General features: G+C 37.2%; 1 protein-coding gene across 1 annotated transcript in view; it reads right to left on the bottom strand.

Moving 5' to 3' along the window:
• LOC131234813 (uncharacterized) overlaps positions 1–5436 on the bottom strand; it is a 29826-nt gene extending 24390 nt beyond the window's left edge. The window contains exon 1 of the mRNA XM_058231789.1: positions 5165–5436. The gene's annotated coding sequence lies outside the window, so the exon portion shown is untranslated. The remainder of the gene's footprint in view (positions 1–5164) is intronic.
• Between the last annotated feature and the right edge of the window lie 564 nt (positions 5437–6000).

Below are 6000 nucleotides of genomic sequence, written 5' to 3' on the forward strand. Positions count from 1 at the left end.
CTGAGCCATAGCCACACATTATTCACAGGCATATTTCTAGTTTTCTACTTCTTCTTTTGCTTTTAAATATATTGTTTGTGTTTCTATACATGTCTTCTTACATTTATAACATATATGAATAGACTTTGAATATACTTGCATCAGTTCAATTAGACAGTGCATAGATTAGGACCCCATACAAAAGAAACCTATTATGTGCACTTGTTTTTTGTGATGTTTTGATTTCTAAGTGTGCATTGATGTACTTTTTAGCAATCCCTGAAGTTTCATTAAAAAATTCGACTAATTTCCCAATGCTTCCATGTGTTTACCAACAATAGTGACACATTACATGATACAACTAATATATCACATGTGATAATCAATATGTATCCATATCCCAAGGGTGCGATACACCATGCGATAACGATACAAAAAACATTGGTTGCATCAATATCTTTTGTTTGGATTTACTAAAAATTTACATGTAGAAAATCACACAAAAAAATTTGTTGTTGAGTATATTAGGGAAAAAAATAACTTATTCACTATTCACCCAAGCAATTAATCATCATCATTATCCACATCATCTAAGCCTTATCCCAACTAATTGGGGTTGGTTACATGAAATTTGTTCTGCCTTCCACTCTATCAAGGGCAACCCCCTAGCATGAGTTTGGAATTTCATATTGTTGGGATTCATGATGAAAAGTCTTTAAATTATTGTTTTTAGTAGTTAGACCAAAACTCTAACATGGGTTTCTGGCAATCTATTCTTATTTTCTTCTACCAAAAATTCAAGAGAAAATAGAAGGTTAGGGCTACTTTTTATCCAAGAACTATGTTGGGCTTTAGAGACTTCTTATTCCCCCCCTCTTCAAAGGTACTCAAAGAAAAAATAAGATTGATTCCACTGGTTAGACAAAATCCAATGGAAGGAATCATTCTAATCCATGTTTTAAATATCCTGTAATATGACTTGGTCTGAGTCATGTCAGTTTCAGTCTGCAACAAAACAAGTAGAGGTGGGAATGGGCTAGGTTTGTGCCCGGCTAGGCTAGGCCGAGGCCCGACCCGACCCTTAAGACCGAGGGTCCAAACCAAACCCGAGCCCAAAAAAAAAAATTTGATTGGGCCTGAGCTCGACGAAACCTGAAAAATGATATATAAAAAAAAAAAAAATCATATTTCCTAATTGAATGTTCCTAATGTATCCATGGATCAAGTGGGCCACACATGCATAAAGAAATAGGCATTTTAGAGGAATGAAACCAAGGGTCTAAATTCAAGATGGGTGGGTTGCTTAGCCAAAGATCGGAATGGCATATTTGTAGGACATAAGGCATGTACATATGAAGTCGGGTAGGATCAGGCTAAAATGACTTGAGCACAAGCCCGACTAGAAGATTGGTCAGGCCATGCATGCAAGGCCCAATCCTGGCACCCGGATCAAGATGGTAGATCCAAGCATGGCCCAAAGCCAAGATGGGCCACCCAAACCATTACTATCTTTAGGAATGAGTCACCACACTGAGATGAGAGCAAAATCAACTGATGCTAGATCAAAGCGGACACATTGAAGCAAGTCATACTGGTTTTGGTCGCCGGGTATGTCGCACTACAAAACCTATATTTAAATCCTTGCTCTGATAAAGTTAGCCCTCTTAAATATGCCCATTTACTTCACAAGAATCATTCTAAACAAATTAGCCGTCCCCAACATGCCTATTCAGTTCACGTCATTTTGGGAAGCACAGTGGAGAGACTGAAGAAGCTTAGGAGGTTTTTTTTTTTTTCTTATGTGGAGGGGAAAAGAGTAAAAAGGTAAGTAACATCTAGTGGGACGGAAAAAGGTGTGCAAATCTAAGAATTCAGAAAGCATGGGTATCAGAAATACCAAGCTTATGAATGCGACGTTTTTGGGCAAATAGTTGAGCTTCTTGCAAGAGGAAGACAGTCTCTTGAAGAGAAGTTGATTGTAAAATACGGGGTTCGGACTGATGGGTGGGAGATGAGTCCTTGTGAGGGCATGGACAACCATTCATAGAGCAGAAATCAACTTCAATCTACCCATCAGAAATGGCCAGGTGAATGGATCTATAATCCATTCTAAGAGGATACACGGTGTGATGAGCATCATCTTCAAATTTGGTCTGGATATCTGTATGGTCTAGCGCTGCACAGGACACCACAGCAAATCATTGTTTCTAGTGAATGGGAGGCAAGCAGTCGAAACCCTCCTTGTAGAAGAAATCACAGATCTTGTCAACCTTCTCTTGTTAATTGAAGGTGTTTTCTTCACTGAAATGATGAGGGATAGAACTTAGACAGATATGGAAGTGAGATTTAAAAGAAGCTTTTCAGTGCAGTCACTTTATTTGATGCTCCAACGCAGTTGGGAAGCTCTTCCCACTCCAACAAGGAAAGTGCAAGACTCGGTTTTTCCATAGTGAATATGCTCTTTGGGTTGCATAAAAGTTTGTTGTGGTGGGCCTCAAACTGAGCCTAAGTCATCATTTCCAAATGCCTATTTAAGAAAAAAAAAAAAATTCTACAAAATCACGATTTTGGTTTGTTAAACAGATGAAGGGATAGACTTTCAATCAAGTGTTAAATAGACAACTTTCCCATTCAATGCAGGTCATTGCTATACTTCTCTCTTAAACCATCTACTTTCAATCAAGGGTCAGAGTTTGTGACATTGGGGAGATGTATAGGCCATGATCATCCCTGGTGGGGCACATCTAGGGGTGGCAATTGTCAGGCCCGGCCCAATTTTGAAGTACAGGTGTGAAGCTTGTCAACCCGGGCCTATTCAAAATTCGTCACTTGCTCAGACTGGCCCAGCACATCGACAGCTGTAAGCAAATCAGATTTTTTTTATTTTATTTTTAAATGCCTTGGGCACATAAGATCAACATTATACATAATTAGCAGCAAGATGGCTTCGACAGAATCGATTAAAAGACAATTATGTCTCTCATCAAGATGGTTGCTGTCTTGGTAAACCCTAATCTGTCTGAAGTGAATGGCGTTTGTTGAGAAATGATGGAGGGATCCTAATGGCTTAATCCAGTCCATAAAGCAAAGTTGGTTCTAACATGGCAGAGATTGTAGCCCTAAGGGAAGGTCTATGTATTATCGCAATCTCTTTTTAAAAGAAATCCAGTCGTCAAAGGCGAATTATGTACAACCATTTCACCAGTTTCCAACGATGACAATGGTCCTTGGAGATTTGCTTTTGGTGCTTCCAAGTTCCATCAGATCCATTTTGGCTAACATGAAGCTTCAACTCGCTAATGTCCCAGGGTTGGGGTAAAAGGCCGTTGATTCTCTTCCAAAGAGGAAGTGACAAAAGGGTCAGTCAATATCAACTCCTTGCCTTCTTTTGAGTTTTTTTTTTCATTTTCTTCTTCTTTTCTTTTATTAAAATTTTCAAAATAAATACGGATAATTGTACCAAGGATCAAGTTGTATGGATTGGGGCCCCCGGTCTATTATAGATATCTTGAGCCTCAAGACATAAATGTATGACTTTCAACAGGAAGGGTCCACAGTTTGGTGATCTCTAATGTTGGTCTGACAGGCCCCACCATCGATGCCCATGCCACGAAATTGTCCTATGTGAAAATCCTAACCCCTTAATCAGTAGACTGCAAATATCCAAGTTACTTAAAAAAGAAATAAATAAAATAAAAATGCAGCAGCCAGCAATGATCTACTTTCAACCTACGAATACCAAAAGGCAAAAGATTAGATGATTAAGATCTTCGAAACCAGAATATATTTCGAGCATGGTCCATGTACCTCATAGGCTATCAGATCAACTGTCCGGATAACTGAATGGCAGGCCCCATTGAAGTAAACTCAGGAACCACACGTAATTTGCAAATAATAATCTAAAAACAAAAAAAAAAACAAAAACAAAAACAAAAAACAAAAACAAAAACAAAACAAAACAAAACAAAAAACAATTCGCCTAACAACCAAACACCCTCTAAATCATCAAATTACATTCTAAAACAGCAAATCTAGTACTGTAACGATTTGGATGTCTCTAAAAAAAAAACTCTTCTTAATCTTTTTTCTATGAGCCATTGATTAAAAACGTAAAAGAAGATAAAATATACAACTCTATTCTCTACCAAAAAAAAAAAGATAAAAAGGGGGAAAAAAAATCCAACAGCCAAAAACTCTTCAAATCATCAAATTACATCCTAAAACAGAAACTCTACTATTATATTGATTTGAATATTTTTAGAAAATTCTTCCCGATCTCCTTTTCTACAAGCTATCAATTAAAAACATAATGGAAGAGACAAAATACAACTCCATTTTCTACTAAGAAAAAACTCCCAATTCACCAAATTACATCCTAAAACAGCAAACCTACTATTCTATAGATTTGGGTGAGTTTAAAAAAAAAAAAAAAATCTTCCTAATATTGTTCTCTATCAGCTATCAATTAAAAATGTAAAAGAATAAAAGAATAATGCAACTCTATTCTCTACCAAGTATTGGGAGCTGCACAGGGAGATTTCCAGCGAGCTGAGCAGGTATGGGGAGCTTCAAGATTTCCGGCGACAGAGAGAGAGAGAGAGAGAGAGAGAGAGAGAGAGAGAGAGAGAGAGAGAGAGAGCAGGTAAGAAAGCTCTGGATTCCGGCGATTTTGGAAGAGAGAGAGAATGTCGTGGGGATGAGAATACCCTTTCTAAAGGAAACACCTTCAATGTAATATTTTTAAATTTTTAAAAAAAATAAAATAAAATGTAGCCATTGGAGGGGATTCCGATTCGCCCAATTCACGGGTTTTAGAGAGGATTCCAGAAATCCATATTTTCAAGGATTCCAATTACTTCCAATTCCAAGCTTCCAAACGCCCCTGATTCTCCAATTCCTCCCAATTACTTCCAACTCCAATCTACCCAACGACTCCTTAAAAACATCAATAGAAGATACCAATTACAACTCCATTTTCTACAAGAAAAAATTCCCAATTCATCAAATTACATCCTAAAACAGAAAATCTACTATTCTATTGATTTGGGTGTCTCTAAAAAACACTCTTCGTAACCTCTTTCTCTATAAACTATCAATTGAAGAACATTAAAGAAGATAGAAAATACAACACCATTCTCCACCAAAACAAAAATTAAATAAATAAAATAAGATAGAGAGAGCATACCTTGTTATGGTTCTGAAAACAAGCAATTCCCACGAAAATCTACAACTCCCAGATCCTCTCTCCCACAGGACGCTGTTTTTGTAATGTACGAAAACCAATATATTTTCAAGGACAAGATGCCGCTCTCTCTCTCTCTCTCTCTCTCTCTCTCTCTCTAGTGGCCCTGACACCAGCCATCTAGTGTCAAAGCTCTTTGGATTATTTTTTTTTACGGATCATCTCAGGGCATATCCCAAAAACGAGGCAGATCTAAATCTCAGGTGGACCGCACCAAAGAAAACAATGTTAACCATTAAAAACTTTCTAAAAGATCGCTATAATATCTATTTTTCATCCAACTAGTCGATAAGGCAATAAAAACCTGCATAAAGTATTGAACGAGGACTTTCATGGCCTCCAAAAAGTTTTGGATGGTATGATTTAAATCTCTACTATTTCCTTTGATGTGGTTTACCTAAAATTTAGATTAACCTTGCGTTTTTAACACGTCCTTAAATGAGATAGACAATGTAGATTTAACATATACATCATAGTGGGACCACATAACTGATGTCAGTTAGCTGGTTGGTCCATGGGTCACCATTCAAACGTCCTTAAATGAGATAGACAATGTAGATTTAACATATACATCATAGTGGGACCACATAACTGATGTCAGTTAGCTGGTTGGTCCATGGGTCACCATTCAAACTGCCTCCCAGAATTTAGGGTGTGTTTGGTTAGTGGAATAAAACCGCATTGATTTGTATTAGATGGGATTAACATTGTTATTGTATTATAATTGTATGTCTAGAAATATAATAGTATTTTATCCATCCAATCTCATATTTGAGATA

This window comes from Magnolia sinica, chromosome 19 (assembly GCF_029962835.1).
Source record: "Magnolia sinica isolate HGM2019 chromosome 19, MsV1, whole genome shotgun sequence".
NCBI classification, from domain to species: Eukaryota; Viridiplantae; Streptophyta; class Magnoliopsida; order Magnoliales; family Magnoliaceae; genus Magnolia; species Magnolia sinica.